The sequence below is a fragment of the Neltuma alba genome, unplaced genomic scaffold (genome assembly GCF_004799145.2).
Source record: "Neltuma alba isolate B1F8T4 unplaced genomic scaffold, ASM479914v2 tig00010730_pilon, whole genome shotgun sequence".
Classification (NCBI taxonomy): Eukaryota; Viridiplantae; Streptophyta; class Magnoliopsida; order Fabales; family Fabaceae; genus Neltuma; species Neltuma alba.
The window spans coordinates 38847-57448 of record NW_021635559.1 but is presented as its reverse complement, the minus strand read 5'-3'; positions in this window follow the sequence as shown (position 1 = coordinate 57448).

The window sequence follows — 18602 nt, the reverse complement described above, 5'->3', positions numbered from 1 at the left end:
CTTTTAACTATTTAACTTTGTTTTTCTGTACATTTTTTAGGTCTCTTGCTATCTCAAATAATTTCCTCAAACGGTGTATTTTTTACTAGCCATAATCTTATAAATTCCATTTAAGTTGCCTCAAGGGTATTTTCGTCATTTCTCTTCACAAAAGAGTCTTAGAGTATTATTTCCCATTTCCTGGGATTTCTGTATACTTTTTATTTTTTACTCTTATTGGCCATAACTTTCTGAAATTATGATTTAGTCCTTACTTAGACTTAACTTCATAAAACATCTCTTCGAGGCTTCTAACTTAACCTTTAGCCTGTATCTAGCCTCTTTTCTCTTTCTGGGCCCCTAAGGCTCTTAGCATTACTTACACATTTACCCCCTAGTAACTTTCTTACTTTGCAGTTTAGTCCCTGAAGCTGCTTTGACTTCCTTTCTGATTTTTAGGACTTCTGCTCCAAGGGGCTTAGTAACCTACCTATTTTGGGCTACTCTTAGGGCTCCTAGGCCTAAAAATTGGGATGTGACAAGTAGCAAAAGAGGAAAAAGGGTAGCGAAGGAGGGGCCTTAGGGTGAGGCAGCTAAGGGTGGCTCTAGTATCACCCTCACCTCCCTGAGTGAACAGTTAGCGGCTCTCAGTCAGCAAGTGACTAGTGTAAGCGGGCAACTTCAAGAGCAAAAGGCTATCTCTCTATCATATGAATGTAGAAGGTAGAGGTATACGGATCCTCTAATGTTAGAGATGGCCAAAGCTCTTAATATCACTCTTCCTCTGGGTTATGAGCAGCCTTTTTGGCAAAACTCCATTCCTGCTCCTTGAGGGTTTGAGACAATCTTCTGCTACTAATGCAGCAATGGGAAAGAAAGCTAATGAGAGAGAGGAGGAAAGAAGAGAGGATGAACACTGATTATCTTTCATTTCATTGTGTTTTGTTTCTGTTTTGGGTGAAAGCCTTGTATTCAAACATATTGTGTTGATGTGTTTGTCAAACTGTATTTGGGCATTAATGTTTTGAATTTTGATGTTGATATTTGTACTTTGCCTTAATGTGTTGAGACTTTCTGTTTAATGAATAGGATGTGTGGTTTATTCATGCTTATCTTTGGTTGCTTTCGTTCTTTATACCCTTCCCATTGATAGTAAGGACACTGTCAAGTTTAAGTGTAGGAGAGGGGTTTATTACTACTTTTTGTACTTGCTCCATTTTATTTTTTGGCAAATTCTTCAAAATCCAATCTTTCATTGTCAATCTTTAGTTTTTGAATTGGTTTTGTGTGATGAATTGCTAAGAATTGGATCAATTTTGTCTATTTTGGTGCTTGTTGAAAAGGTTGTGCATGTTAGAATATGTTAGGCTTTGAAAATTTTTGTTTTGGTAGCTCTCTATGAAGCCAAGTCACGACCTCTCCTTTCCAGGTCGCGACATGAAATGGATTGTTAACAGGGGAAGTGTAACATCCAAACTTTTGGGCCTAGAAATACTAGAAATAGCCTGAATTGGATAGGCTACTAAACCCCTTTTGAACAAAAGTCCTAAAGATGAGAAAGGAAGTCAAAGCAGTTTCAGGGACTAAACTGCAAAATAAAAGTTTTCAAGGGCTCAAGTGTAATCAAGTTAGAGGCTCCAGTAAAGTCTCGAAGGCCCAGAAAAAGAAAAGAGGATAGTTATAAGCCAAGGGTTAAGCTAGAAACCTCAAAGAGAGGATTGTGTGAAGTTAAGTCCAAGCAGGGACTAAACCGTAATTCAAAAGTTATGACCAACAGGGGTAAATATGGAAGAGTATACAGAGAATTCCAAGAAAATCCCAGAAAATGGGAAATAATATTCTAAGGCTCTTTTGTGAAGAGAAAAGATAAAAATACCCCTGAGGCAGCTTAAATGGAATTTATAAGGTTATGGCCGGTAAACAGTACACCGTTTGAGGTGATTATTTAAAATAGCAAGAGACCTTAAAAATATATACAAAAATGAGATTAAATGGTTGAAAAGTTGTACTAATTTATAAAATTAGTCCCACAACCAAAAGGCCAGTGGAGTGGCTTTAATAAATTAAAAAGCCGATTATGCCGATAAAAGGGTATTTTAGTAAAAGAATTTTTATGCAAAGCTAAAAGGAAGTGTTATGGCCTAAGAAAATTTATAGATACTCTCTAGAATTAAAAAAAATTTATGGAGCAGACAGAAGAATTTTCTGAGCTCCGGAAGGCCATAAAGGAAGCCGGAGAAACGTGGGCCAAGTAAATTCGGAAGAATTAAGTTTGATCCAACGGCTAGAATCTAATCTCCCATCTCCTCCACCACTTTTATGACACTTGGCATCTTCTAGAAGGTTGAGGTAAGCATGATGCAAGAAGATGATGCAATGATGATATAAAAGTTAACTTGAAGTTCCAAAATTGCCCTTACCCTTTCTATTAGCCACTAAGGGCATTTTGGTCCATTCAAGCCAAATTTTTTGCTATAAATAGGCACTCCCTCCCCTTACATTTCATCCAAGCAAGGAACCATAGGGAAAACTCTGTCACTCTTGCTTTTAGAGAGAGAAAGAGCTATTTCTAGTGAGAGAAAGTCCATCTAAGTTCAAGCTTCAAGATCAAGGTATATGGTGGTTATAGCATCTGATTTGATGCCTGTTTTGAATTAGTTTCTCTTTTTATTTGATTCTGAAATTTGGCATGATTAAATTACAGTCCTTGACCTTTAAATCCATGGGTAGAACACTTCATTTGGATATGTGTATGATTTATGGTGATTTTTCAAAATTAGGGTTTGAAATCTGGAAACAATGTTGAACTTTTGAAAGAGTGTCGAGTTCCGTACAATTCCGGTACTTTTCAGGGTATAATTGGTTCCTAAAACTATTTTTATTTTAAATTTAACTTAATTATATTTCAGTGAGACTTGAAACCACTCAGTTTCAATTTTTCTTGAATTAATTATGAATTTTCAAAGTTAAGCAAAAATTCTGGAGTTTCTGCGTGAACAGTACTCGCGAACCAAAATTTCCAGATTTGATCTTATTGAATCTAAGGCCATCTAAAGTGGTCTAAATTGATAGGAAATAGATCTTAAGGATGAGAAATGATGTGATTTATGTTAGAAAGGCTAGAAAGAAAACCCTAAAAGCAAGAGAAAGGGTTGAGGTTCAAGAGAGCTAGTTTGAATATTATGTAATATAGAGGTCCTAATGGATTGTATGATCAATGTGACAATGTTTAGAACCTTGGAACATCAAAGAGGATGTTTGGTGATGTTAACCAAATTCCCACATGGTTGGAAAGTCAAGGGAGTCAAAGGAAAAGTAAGAGGAAAGATTGAAGTGCAAGGTAGTGAACTTACCTATTGTCATTACTTGATGTTGTATGCTTGTGTGTTGCCGTGTACATGTTATTGAATGTTATTGTGACATGTTTTAGCTGCTGTAATTGCTATTCATGATGAATAGATTATGTCTCCATGGCCATGCATCAAGAAGTTAGCTTTGAGCATGCTAATATGTCATTAATTAATAAGAGAATAAACAAGTTACATGTAGTGCATTAGCATCCATCTAGCATGATTAATATGGTGTTGTTTGCTACTGAGATTCCCCCAAATCTCACCCTTCCCTAATCAACCATATAGGTCAATCAATGATGGGCAATAATGGCATGAGAAGCAAGGAGAAGAAAGTGGAGAATTATTGATGTTAATGAATAATATTATTATTCATTGTGTAATTCTCTTACGATGTAATTTATGTGTATGGGTGCATATGATGCCATGTATTTAATTACAATGCTCACGGCATGTATAAATGTATGAGCATGAATGGAAAAGAGTAAGCCCATGTTATGTATGCGAACGAAATAAAAAGAATTAAAGAGATGTTAAGGGATAAAATGTATGTCCTAGAGCAGTGAGTTTGTAGCTCTAGTTTGACCTATCAAGTGAAGGAGTCAAGTCACGAGATTTGGCAGACTCATAATACACATCCCAAGCTTTGAAATGAGAGGTAGATCACCTCAATTGGATGTGTATATAAGGAGATACGAATTTCTAAAGGTGAGGCACAGAATCTGGAAGTTCCAGATTTTATGAAATGAACAGTAATGTTTATTAATTAAACTGTACGAATTGGGCAAGGATAAGTCCAATTGGATATTTTTTTCTTAAAGACCATCAAAATAGATTTTTTTAGAATTTTAGAACACCCCAATACGATTTTTATGGAATTAGTTATAAATTTTTGAAGTTGGCCCTGTAATCTGGAAATTTAACAGTGAATAGTAACCCGAGTAATTATGTTGAAATTTTTAAATCCACGGGCTTGTGTCATGATCTGCTTGAACCATAACGCTTATGAATGGGTGCTCTAAGGGGTTAAAGGTAGAATATTTCAGGAAGACTCACTATGTCTTCGTGATGAGTACTATTTCAGGTCACGACTAGAACCCTAAAACTAAGTTTTATGCTCTCTATGTAGCCAGGTCGCGACCTGGACCCTATTTCTAATACATTCATTTCCCTTCTCGTTGCTTTATGCAATGCTATATAGAAGGACCTTTTGAAGCTACCTGTGCACCTTTTTCAAGCAAAATCATTGTCTTTTTAATCCAACCTTATTGCATCAAATAGTTTTCTCAAAAACTATGCCCATCTTTAAGCTCTTAAAAATTCTGGGTTTTGAAAATGATTTCCCTAAGACTTTATGGGTGCTTTTAGGATCCATGTATGTTTTTAAGTGATTGTTTTGATCCTTTTAATCATCATCCTAAGGTTTTCTTTTGTGATAAGTGTCTTAATACCTTGTGAATAGTGCATGTTGATTGAAACTTTGTGTATGGGCATTTAAGATATAAACCCTTGTTAGAAGGTATTCTTGAGCCTTAATTCCTATATTGAGTGATTATTCATGTGGTTTGCATTTTCTACAACTTGTTTTAGCTCTTGGTCAAAATTACATGTGCATTTATGATTTTAAATATGATAGAGGCATTTCTTTTTACACCTTTTGACCCAAACACAAGCCACAAACATCTATCCATTGTTCACCCCTTTTGATCCTTCACTTCTTTTATTTCATCTACCATTTCGAGTGTTTGAATTACAATGTCAATTGAGTTAATCTTATCTTGATAGTTGAGATTATGTAACCTTCATAGGTTTTTGTTGGGAATACTAGCTGTACAATTGAGGAAAAGAATAGAAAAAGGCAAAAAGAAAAAATTGATTCAAAAAAAAATATATACATAAATATATATAATAAGCTACAGCAATAGAATAAAGTAGAATAAAATATTCCCTTGGTAGTAGAAGGTTAAGATTTTAGCTTCTTTGTTTAAGAATGGATGACATTTGACTCACATCACTTTAGTCTTCAGTACTCCATTTCACCGCATTTCCATTCTATCTAGCCTTTCTATCACTACAACGTTAAAAGCCCTCTTGGTTCTTTACATGAATGCTAAATGGTAGTAGAGATTTTAGAGCTATTACAAGCTTATGGTAGGATGTTCGCTACTTGAATTTAAGTGAAAAGAACCCCAATGAGGAGAGATGAGTGAGCTAAACACGTACATCCTTTAATTGAAACTCTGATGTTCATGCATTTGGAATCAATTGAACCTCGTATTTGATTACTTGCCATTGTTTATGTTATCATTTTTGTTTTCCAAAAGATGTTGATAGATTGGTTCTTGAGATCATTTTCGAGCATGCTGATTTCTTCGATTGTGCCTGTACTTTCTTTGGATTGATTCAAGTCTTAGTCCAGGAGTACAAAGTTCAAGTGTGAGGGAGTAATGGAACCTAATCTTTACGTGGTTTTCTTGAGTGTTTTCTAGTATTTTGCAACACTTGTGCCCTCATTTTGCATGCATTTATACCTTTTTGATTATGTCGATTTATGCATTGCATTTTGCTGATTTAAGGGTAAAAAGGGTCAATTATCTCATCCAATCTACAAATGCCTTGATCTTTAACTTGTTTAATTTTTACATAGGTATTTGCTTTTGTTTGTAGGCATTTAGAGGAGGCTTAAAGACCCAAGATGGAGCATTTAAGGAGCCACAAGTTCAAAAGAGCCAAAATGCAAGACTGGAAGTGCCTCTGTGTTGCCAAGCTGCAACATAGATGCTACCAGGTTGCAATTTAGATGTATTTTAAGTGAAACTGTGCATTTTGAACTAGGTTATTGTATAGTGCCTTTGTGTCCCCAGGTTGTAACCTGAATGCATTTTCAGTGAAACTGTGCATTTTGAAATAGGTCATTTTGTATTCAGACAAGGGGAATCAATAACCACAAAGAGGAGAGCCTCATTCTGCAGATTTGTGCAAATAGAAGTCTCAAACATTCTTTGTCAAGCCTCCACTCAACTCTAATCACAATCTTCCATTTTTCCCATTTCTCCACCATTTCCTTTAATTCTCCACCAATTAAACCACTTCCATCATCTTCTTCTCCATGTTCTCAACCCCATTTCTGGCCCTCCTCATGACAGAAAACTCTTGGAGCTATTGTGGCAAGGTTAAAGCTATAAGAGGCTAAATCCTTAGTCTTTTTGGTGATGGAGGACAAAGCTTGAACTCATGGACACATTAAGGGAGTTTTCTTAGTCTAATTTTGTGCTTGAACAGGTGTTAGATATTTTTAGATTTAGGAATTTCTACTCTTTATGTAAGCCTTGATTACTGATTGGTAATTCTTGTGATTAGACTATTATAATTGAATTGGATGATGTCTTATTTTGGATTATATATATATTTCAGTTTTGATTCCTTGTTGGTTAGTTGACTGTCAATGATTATTGATAGTTAATTTACTTGCTTGGTTTCTATGGTTGTTGATTGATAATCATTGAGGGCATTTGCATCATCTGTTTTAATTGCACTCTAAGTGATTTTTAACAATATTTTGAGAAGTGATAATTAACTTTGATCAAAGTAAGTTTTCATTAATTAAAAGATTGGACCTAAGTGATTACTTGGGTCTTTTATCTAGACTTAGAGATTTTCATAACTCCCATATCATTTTAAGAGCAATGATAGCTAAGTTTTCATCATCTAGAGCCTATCTCGTCATATTTTCCCTTTAATCTAAAACATTCCTTCATTAATTCGAAAAGACCAAAAAGATTTACTTCCTTGCATTTTATTTTTATTGCACCAATTTTTTCTTAATTAAAACCCCCTTTTTACCCAAGTCAATATGTTTTTGATAACCAATTTAGTCTAGATTTTCCAATAAAAGCACTCCTTGAGAAGAACGATAGGTTGTGCCCTATAGTACATTATTTGGTGCAATCATAACTAAACACCGCATTTGGGTTGAGTTTAACTGTAATACTGCTAAGTGCCGTTCTCTCGCATCTTTGCATCTCTTCTTTCACTTTTTTTATTTCAGCAAAAATCACAACTAAACACCCCATTCCATCTCTCTTCTTTCTCATTGATTTTGAAGAGAATTACAAGTAATGACCCTATCCCTCACCATCTAGGGCTGCACACGGGCAGGGCTGAGCAAGGCAAGACCCTTACCCGATGCCTAGCCCGAAGAATGAACAGGCTGAAAAATACATGCCGTTACCCGACCCTACCCATGAAAATCCCTAGTAAGTTTGGGCTGGGCAAATGTGGGCTAGGCAAGGCAGGTTTCCATGCCCAATAAGTCAATATACTGCTTCGGTCCTAAATATAAAATCCATTTTGTAGTGTAAATTGCACTACAAAATGGGTTTTATATTTAGAACTAGAGGAGTACTATATTAATTAACTAATTATTTATGTCTCTCTAAATAATTTAATGTAACTTTATATTAAAATAGCAACTTGACCTTAAGTTAGTTGTTACTAATTAATATACTATGAAACTACATTTTGTAGTAGCTAAGAGGAGTGGACAATGACAAAAAAAAATATTGTTAGTATATTTTATTAAACATAATTGTTTTTCTAGTTTTTAAAATTTCTTAACCAAATATGAATATCCTTTTTTCCATAACTCCCAAATACTCATAAGAGGATGGAATCAATTATATTTTTTAAAAAAATTTTGTTTTGGTTAAATAAATTTTTAAAGTATATTGTTCAGGTTTTAATTTTAACCAAACAAAGAGAAAAGAATTTCAGAAAAACATGAAGTAAAACAAATTTCAAAATAACTCAATTATCCTTCTATAGGCTATCGAAGTCATGCTCACAATAAAGGATATATAATTACTTATCTACCACTATACAAATTGCCAATGGTCATAATGTTTGTATTAAAAAATAGAATGGTAAATGATAAGATGTATAACTCTAAAAAACATCTGAAAATAAATAAATATAATGAACACAGAATATTGATGCAACAGTGTGTTTGATTCGGGAGATAAATATGAGGCGAATAAAATATATATAAATAAAATTATATATATTTTGCAGGCAGGGTCAAAAGGGCAGGGCAACATACCAGGCCCGATGCCTAGCCCTGCTTGACAATATATGCTTGGCTCGAACATGCCCAATATTTCCTTCGAGCCTTTTTTTAGGGTGGGTTGTGTCACATCTAACTATTGGATCCACTTAAGGTTTAATTAAAACCATTTTAGATCACCTTAGATGGTCTTGAGCTCAAAAATCCATGAAAAACACTAATTTTCAGATTTTTACTATCATAGGGTAAAAGTCTAGTTTTCTGGCTCAACTTCAAAAATTCATAACTTAATCTAGAAAAATCAAAATAGAGTGGTTAAAAATTCTATAAAAATTTCATTGAATGTTCTTTCAAGGAAAAATAATCTTAAGAACCAATTCCATTTGAAAAAGTATCAGGTTTTTGTGAAAGTCACCTCTGTCTATTTGGCAAAAATCCTTTTTTCAGATTCTGAACCTTAACTTTGAAAAATCATTAAAAATCATGTAGTTGGCCATTTTTAACGTACTGCCTATCAATTTGAAGCTCATGACATCAAATTTAATCATGTAAAACATCAAGCAGAAATTCATTTAGTAACTTAATAAAATGTGGCTCTAATTTGGCATCCTGCTTAGGGATTATAGCACCAACCATATATGCTTATACATAACCAAATATAAATATTTCCTCATGGCTCATCAACATATTTATCCTTGGATTTGCAGCCTCCCTTTTGATGATTCAGTCCCTAAAATATTAGGTTACATATGGGGGATGAGATTTCAATGAAATCCCAGTAGCAAGATCAATCAGCCAAAATATCAACATGCATCAATTACAAGCATTCCAACCTTTTTCTATTAATAGGGAACTACTTTACCTCATACATGTAGCACTCTAACATGCAATAGCCAAGGCACATAAAGAAAGGGGTATAACTACACAATCATCATCATCATCATTTAGTTCGACCACATAATACCACATGAAATTGCATAGCAATCAATGCAACACTCAACATTAAGGTCAATTAAATCTTACTACCTTAATCCAATGCTCTTTGATTTTCTTGTCCTCCTTTCTTGCTTCCACAAATGCCAAAACCTAACATGGCAATCCACAAAATGGATAGCAAGAATCATCAATCATTCCATATAAAAATCAATAACGTAACTCAAGTAACTCTTAAACCCCTTAAAGCTTCCATCTTTGTTCTTGAATTTTTAGAGTTGGTTTTCATAAACCCTAAAAATTCCCTCTTAACTCATTCCTACATGATTTTTCATGTATATTCCAATTATCTACTTGGATTTAACATAATAAAATCCCCTCTTCCAGTTTTAGCTTGGCCGAACCAAAAGGGATCGTTATCCAAAAATTACAACTGTGATTCTATGGCTTCCAACACTTGTTCTTTAGGTTCACCCTACACCATTTTTCATTTTGAACACAATGAAAGCCTCAAAACTTTGAAAAACACATCCTAGGGTCCAACTCTTGCTTTGACTGAAATGGTCCACTTGTAACATAACAAAGAAAACACTTCAAAAATAACCTACAACCCCTTGTAACCACTAGGATCTATCATACTTTGAAGTGTTCTAGCAAGATTGAACAGTAAAACTTCCCCCCTCACTTATTATATATTTTGACCAGCACCAAAGAAGGAAGAAAACCAGAAATTTCAACCATATAACTCAAGCAAACAAGGCAACGAATAATTTGGAACCGTAAACTAATCTTGATTCTCACTTGTATGCTTAAAGTTGATGCCTTTCTCCTTGGTCTCCCTTTGAAGTTCTTCCTTTTCCTCTCTAGCTCTCTCTTGGCCAAAACACATTCAGAAAAATGGGGGAGGAGGAGCTCATTAAGTGCACAAAATATCCCAACCACTAACATTTAATGCTATGCCATGTGTCAAATGCTTACTTAATCTTAATCATCTTTCTTAATTAACTTAATGCCAAATGAAATTAATTTCAAAAGTCAAGATCCTCTCTATTGGTGGCTTGACACTTGGCAACTTTAAATCCTCTCCATTGGTGGCTTGACAAGTAGCAACTTGTAGGCCAAGTAAAGTGCAAAACTCTACTTCTTGCTTTATCGGTGCACTTTTGTTCCGGGTTTAATTTCTTTTCTGTAATTACAGTGCTCTAGCCTCTGTAATTATTTTTTGTTAGATCCATAAATTATTCTTCTCATTTTTTTTCTTTCCAAATTGCCCCCTTTGCCTCAAATTTAATTTCCCAATAATTAAATAAAAAGGAAAACTAATTTCCTTCTCTTTAGTGATTTTTCCACTTTACAAAGGAACTGGGAAAAATCTTGGATACTTGAGAGTTTTCTTTTAATTCCATAATCTCTTATAATTCCTTGGAATATCATAGGAATTTTCTTGGGATTTTATTCTCCTTAAAATATTTATTTGGAATTTTCCAAATAAAAGGCCTTAAATTAGCTTAAATCACCCTTAAATTCCTTTATAATTTCTCTAAGGGTAATTTGGTCATAAAACCAATTTTATAATCCCATATAATTCTCAAGGAACATTGTCCTTATTTTTTCTTAATTTTTTGAGGCTTGGAAATATTTTTTCATAATTATTCTTGACCAATCTTCCTTAATTATTCAAACTTTTCATAATTGGCTTAGAAAACTATAATAATTATTTTCCACCAAAATGCTTCTATTTCTCTTTGTCATTTTTGACCCTTAATTATTTAGGAATATTCCTTATTCCTAAATGCCATATTACTGGATGCGACATTTCTCCCCTCTAAAATAAATTTCGTCCTCGAAATTCAAAGCGTATCTTATTGGAAACGTTCAGGATACTTTTCCTCTGTCGTAGCTTTTTCCAATGTAAGACCTTTCCAAACAACCTCGACTAGGAAAAACTACCTGTTTCTTAGCTGTTTGACTTTTTGATCAATGATTCACTCTAGTATGATCTCAAAGACGGGTTGTCTTGGAGCGCCATGTCGTCATAGCTTATGACATATGTCGACCTAGATGGTACTTCTTTCATTAGGAGTTATAGAAGACATCATGAATTTGACTTACATTCGGGGGAAGGGTCACTTTTAAGCTACTAGTCTGGCCTTGGACTAAATTTAAAATGGTCCAACATACTTTGGACTTAACTTCTTAATCTTTAAGGATCAACCGACTTCCGTTGTTAGTTACACTTTAATCCAAAACCTTAATCTTTAACAATCTCCTTTAATGTCTAAGTAGCTCTTTTGTCTACTTTGAGGTATTAGAGGTCTTTGCTGAATAACTTTAATCTATTGGGAAGTCTAATCCACTAAATTAGGACCATACTTACTTCTTTCATTGAACTCTATCCAGCACAAGGGAGATCTACACTTCCTCCCATAGAGTGCTTCATATGGCGCCATTCAGATACTGAATGGAAATGGTTATCTTAAGCGAATTTAGCTAACGGTACGTACTTATCCTAGTTACCGTCAAAATTAAGTACATATGCGTGTAGCATATCTTCTAACATCTGTATCATTCTCTATGTCTGCCCATCGTCTTGGGATGGTAAGTTGTATTGAATCTGAGAGTAGTGTCTATTTCTTTCATAAGGACCTTCAAAACTTCAAGTAAATCTCAGGTCTTAGTCTAAAACAATACTGCTTAGGACACTCAGTAGCTTAACAGCTTCCTTAACTTTCATCTCTCGTTTTCTGTTAGACTTAGTGCATTCTTGCCAAAATGGCTAACATTTCTGGCTTTTGCACTTTCTCACATTCTTCCCAGGGTCACCCTTCCTTGGGCTACTCTTACCTGAAACACTTAACTAAACAGTACTACAGGAAACTAAGGTACTGATTCTAATAGGCTCAACCTTAGTACTTTGCTGTCTTAGACCCCTTTCTTGATCTATCTTTAGTTAGGTCTTTTCAACTTACATTCTTGTCTTCCGCCTCATCTTATGGATTTATCTGTCAATACTTAGCCTATCTCTATATCGCATGGGTCTTCCTGTATCTAGGACTAGCCTGAATGTCTCTTTTTCAGGTCTTATGGCTCTAACTCCTCTAACTTTGGCTTTCCTCTGTTAATCGGAAGGAAATTGAATCCAGCCTAATTAATGATAAGGTTTTCTGGAAGGAAGTCATGGGTACTCTCTCGGTATCGGTTTACAATCGAAGGAGGTTTCCACATCCTCAACTCATCCCTGGTCCTTATCTTCCCAAAGTGGTACCATACTCTTAAGATCTCTGGGAGATTTTTGACCATAGGACTAAGTATAGTTACCTCCTCTCAGTTGGTCACCTAACTGATAATTCCCCAAAATTGTTCCAAGAACCAATACCATTCTCTTAGACTTCATGTTAATTCCCTAGGCCGCCTATTTGTCTCTTCAGGTACCTAAGCTAATCTGTCTTAGGAGTTCTCTTATTCCTCTAGCTGCTCTTACTGTTTCTTACTATTTTAGAACGTTACAGAGAGAGAACTTTGCAATGTATCTTTCCTTTACTTTCCTTTTCAGTAGGAGCATACTCTAACATGTATAATGCCTGGCATCTCAAATGCAAGGAGTGCAAGCTCTTACTGGTTGCTATGTCTGTAGTGTGCCAACCAGACATCTCATCCTTAAAAAGGGAGCCTCTCTTTCTGTTCGCAGTTGCTTTGGAAGTCATAGGGAGAGGACTTTGAGATTCTTCTTCTTTCTACTTGCTCTAGTACTCTGCTAAGCTCAGATACATCTAAGCCTAGCTTTGTTCTTGGCTCTTCATACTTCCATTGGGTAAGGTCAACTTCGCTTGTCTTGCCTCGGCTGCTTCCCTTTCCTGCTTGGATAGGGTACCTTGTTCCATCTTGAGCAACATAAATTTTAATTTGGAGGACCGATTCCTACCCTCTCTAGGAAAACTCCTAGCCAAGACCTTATCCCTTGAAAAAGGGTGCCTCTCAACCTAAACCCCAAGCGACTGAGTATCTTTTAACATTAAGGGGAACATACCAACCTCTAAACCAGTTCCCTGCATAGCTATCTGTCTCGTCCTCTTCCTCTTGATCCTTAAGACATTTCACTAGGGCTCTCCATCTTAACTTCACTATCTCCAAGTTCCTGTTTATCCATTCCAGGACTTGGGATAGCTACTTTATCATGGTACCCTAGCCCTAACGAGGCTATAAGAGTTTATCTAGCTTAGGTTGCCACTTACACCTTCTTAGTGGTGTAAAGACTCAACCCCTAACTGTCTTATTTGACTCCTTATCATTACTTTTCTTTTTTAGGGGAAATCTGGTAACTCTAACTAGTGGCTACTGCTCTCTTCCTGACTTCTATTTATCTTAGTCTCTACAACCTCTAAGTTGAGATACCAACTCAACATCTGAGAGTTCTTGTGTTTGTTCGTCGTGACCAAAATCCTTGTTTGCAGTGACGAAAGTTACCACCTTCTCTGGTAATCACTTCCGTATCCATCCATGGCCACTAATTCTCTCAGTTTATCATGACGAAACACACTTTTCTCTTAACCTCTACTAGTCTTACGTAACTTCATTCATTGTACCATTACCTGTCTGGGCTTCCGTTACGAAGTTTAACTTAACTTCCAGATTTACTCCATTTCTCTTGGGGGTAGGATCAGGGTTTTGTCATTGCTGTTATGGGACGACAACCAATTCAATCTAATTACCCCATCAACTTCATGGAAGGCATACATATCAAGTCTAAGGCATTACAATAGTGCTCATAACCAACTATACAGTTTAAGCACACATTGGAAGTAATTATCCTATTATGTGTTGGTGTGGACACATATATATCATAAGGCAATGTGTTCACAACCAAGCTGAGTCTTCTAAAACAACATACGAGCCAAGAAAATGACTAGCACCCGAATCAAACATTGCAATCACGGGGTGGTTACTTATAATGATCGGGTCTTAGATCATTTCTAGAGACTTTCGAGTTTCTTCCCTCGTGATGGCAAATAATCATCCTCAGGTGTGTGGCCTTGCCTTTTCTATACTTTGCAGATAATCTCTTAATAAGTGTCCAAGTTTACTGCAAGTATAGGAAACATTCTATCTAGCCATATATGGTCTGTTATCGTGATTCTTATCGCAGGTTGGGCATTCCTTGCCATTTGAGGGCTTGTCTCCCTTCTTACTCTTTTGGTTGTCCCATGGCCTCTTCTTCTTCCTATTCGCATCAGAAGAGGTGCCACCCTGATCTCCCTTCTCTAACTTGGGAGTAGGCTTAATCATCAAATGATGATTTAAGCTGTTCTCCGTAATTCGGCAGGCCTCAATGTTGAAGTACTCGAACTACGTGGGAGCAATCATCTCCCTTAAGGACTACTTCAGTCCTCTGACCATCTTTTTGGTCATCCGCCTCTTATTATCTTGGTAACACAGATAACTAAAGTAGTGAGAAAGACATCTAAACTTAGCTAAGTACTCATCAAATGACTTGTTATCCTTCTGCTTCAGGGTTAGGAATTCGACTTCCTTTTCATCCCTGACTGACCTTGGAAAATATTTCTCATTGAATTCCTCCAGGAACACTTCCCATGTCGCTCTTGTGTTTTGAGCATCCAGAAGAATCTTGGTAATCTTTCACTAATGATCAGCATCCTTTTCTAGCTGGTAAATAGCTATTTGGGCTTTCCACTTAGTCGGACAGTCCAGAACTTTAAAAATCTTTTCCAAGTAATTAATCCAGTCCTCTACTACTTGGATATCAATCACTCCATCGAATGATGGCGGATTGTGCTTGTAAAATGTTAGGATTATGGTTTTGATTATATCAAAGTTAGATTAAAGTAGTTGAGTGTGTTGATTGATCATCTGATCGATCAAGTATTTATCGATAAGCTATCAGATAAATTGTCAGTACAAACCACTAATATGACTGATATTTTGATCGATAAGTTGTTCGATAATCCGTTGATCGATAAAATGATCGATTATCACTAACATAGAAGTTATACAAGTTTACAGTTAATTATCAATCACTTGATCGATAATGTAAGATAATTGAACAAGTAACAGATAAAGAGAACCAAATCCAGAGTGCATTTATCGATCACATGATCGATAAATCAGTTATCGATGAAGACTTCGATAAATGGTAATACACTATACTCGTTTTGTACATTGATTTTGTCACCATTTATCGATCACATTATTGATCATTCATTTATCGATAATATGATCGAATATTGTTTGCTAACTCTCTGAATGTAGGTACTCATCATAGCTGCTGATCGATAACCTTATCGATCACCAAGTTATCAATCACATGATCGATAATCAGTGTTTTATCTACTCATACTTAGTTCTTCTATAACCAAGTTATCGATAACATTATCGATAATTAAACCTTTCTGCATAGTACTTTTTCATATAACATGATTGATAAACAGCTTCAGAACAAAATCTTTATTTCACAGTTTATCGATAACCTGATCGAACACTCACTGATCGATCACCTATTCAATAAATCCAATTAATCCTTATTCTTCACAGAATGCTTTTCGCATGGTATTTATCGATAACATTATCGATCATGAGTTTATCGATAATGTGGTCGATCAACATGAACTGAAGTTTCATTTCTGTAACACTTGAATTATCGATTATCTGATCGATCAACAAGTATTCGATAAGCTGTTCGATCACGTTACTTTTCCAGTTCTATTTCAATTAGCTATGATAGTTCTCAAATTCAACTCTCTATTTTCTTCCAAACTATTTTTAGCATGCATGATCATCTTGACCATTTTGCTAAGTGATTTATAAACAAAGTGACTCTGATCTTTCTCTGGTTCACATATCAGCATAAGACTTAACAGTCCGAAGAGAGATCTCATGGCAGGATTCGGAGATAGTGTGCTACAGGAAGGGTGTTCAATGTCCAAACCGCAAGGCTTTAATGGTGAAAACTATACATTTTGGAAAATAAGGATGAAAATCTTCATTAAAGCCACCGAATATGGATTATGGGACGTGATAGAGCTCGGCAATTATGTCTCTATGAAAACCGTAGATGGACAGCAAATACGCAAGAGTCCGAGAGAGTTCGACGAAGAAGACAAGAAGCTGGTGACCCTAAACAATAAAGCCATCAACATACTCACTTGTGCGCTGAGCCAAAAAGAATACTTCAGAGTTTCTAGCCTGGAGACTGCAAAGGAAATGTGGGAAGCCCTGGAGATAGCTCACGAAGGAACCACCGGTGTAAAACAGAGTAGAATCAACACTCTCACCACTGAATTCGAGCTATTCAGAATGAAGGATGGAGAGAGTATCCGCGACATGGAGGTCAAATTCTCACATCTCATAAACCACCTCACGGCACTTGGAAAGAAATACAGTCAGGAAGATCAAGTGAGGAAAATACTGAGCTGTCTCACAAAAGAATGGGAACTGAAAGTGACAGCAATTGAAGAAACCAAAGGAGAATCTATTGGCTCTGTTGCAGCGCTATTTGGAAGCCTTGCTGAGTACGAGAGCAAGCAAAAATACAAAAAGGAGATGAATGAGAAGAACCGTAAAAGCATCGCTCTTAGAACTCAAGAGAGCGAAGATGACAATGAAGATGATCTTGAGGATGATGAAATGGGCCTTATAGTCAGAAGGTTCAAGAAATTCTACAAGAACAAAGCTGGAAAGAAGTTCCAGCCAAAACACAGAGCCTCAACATCTTAGAATGAATCAAAGGAACCAATCATCTGCTTCGAATGCAAGAAGCCAGGACACATCAAGGCAGAGTATCCCCAACTATCCAAAATGAAGGATAAAGAAAAGAAGAAAGAAAGATTTAGAAAGAAGAAAGCCTTCGTTACATCAATCTGGGGAGATAGCTCTTCAGAGGAAGAAGAAGAAAGTGATGATGAAGAAACCACTAACATCTGTCTCGTGGCCCAGGAAAACGAAGAATCAGAGACAGATGAGGTAATCATTTCTGAACCATCTTATGATGAATTACAGTCCGAATACAATGCATTACATTTAGAATTAATAAGAATTGCTAAGGAGTTGGTAAGCTCCAAGAAAAGAATAAAGGTTCTAGAGGAGCAACAGACAAAGCCTGAAGACAACGTAAACCTGCCTCTAGTATGCAAGGAATGCGAAAAGAATAAAAAGAAGGCTGAGGATCTCACAAGAACTCTAGAGAAATTCACTAAGGGAAGTGAAATGCTCAAAGTAATCCTAGGAGCTCAACGGTGTTCAATGGATAAAACTAGTATAGGATATGATCCTGCTCAGGATAAGTCGAAGGGAAAGAAGAAGAGTAGTGGTAGATCGTATCTTACATACTTTAGAAATACTATTTATTCTTCTAATCCGTTTGCACTATGTTCTTACTGCAACCGTAAAGGTCATTCAACCTCTTCTTGTTATCACAAGAAAAAAGGAACTTACGGGACATTAAAATGGGTACCCAAAGGTACTTATGTGCCTAGGACAACTCATACTAACCAAAAAGGACCCAAGAAGATATGGGTACCTAAAACATGATTGTGTTTTTGCAGGTATGCCTCAAAGCATCCAAAACGAACAAATGGTACGTGGATAGTGGATGCTCCAGACATATGATGGGTGATACTGAGAAGTTCACGACTCTCAAAGCAAAAGACAAAGGCAAAGTAAGTTTCAGAGGCAATCAATCCGGAAGAATTGTTGGAATAGGAGAGGTAGGAAGTGACAAAGGCATGAAAGTCGAGGATGTATACTACATGGAAGGTCTGTGTCACAATCTACTCAGTGTTAGTCAGAGTACGGATAAAAACAACTGGGTGATCTTCGATTCTGAAGAATGCATAGTAATAAGTAAAGATGACCTGCCTTTGAAGAAAGAGCAGTTGAATATAAAGCTGAGAGCTCCGAGGGACGGTAACTGTTATACACTTCAAATCGACTTAAATCCTCTAAAAACTGTTTTATTAGTAAAAAGGAGGAAAGTTGGATTTGGCACAAACGTCTTGCACATATTAACATGAATCAACTTTCAAAATTAGCAAAAAGGGATTTAGTTGTCAGTTTACCGAAAATTCAGTATGAACATGATATTATTTGTGATACTTGTCAGAAAGGTAAATAAACAAAGTCTTTGTTTAAATCAAAGAAGACAGTCTCAACCGAAAGGCCACTCCAAATGCTTCATATGGATTTGATTAGTCCATCGAGAGTGAAAAGTTTCGGTGGAAACCTGTCCACTCTTGTGATAGTTGATGACTATTCAAGATTCACTTGGA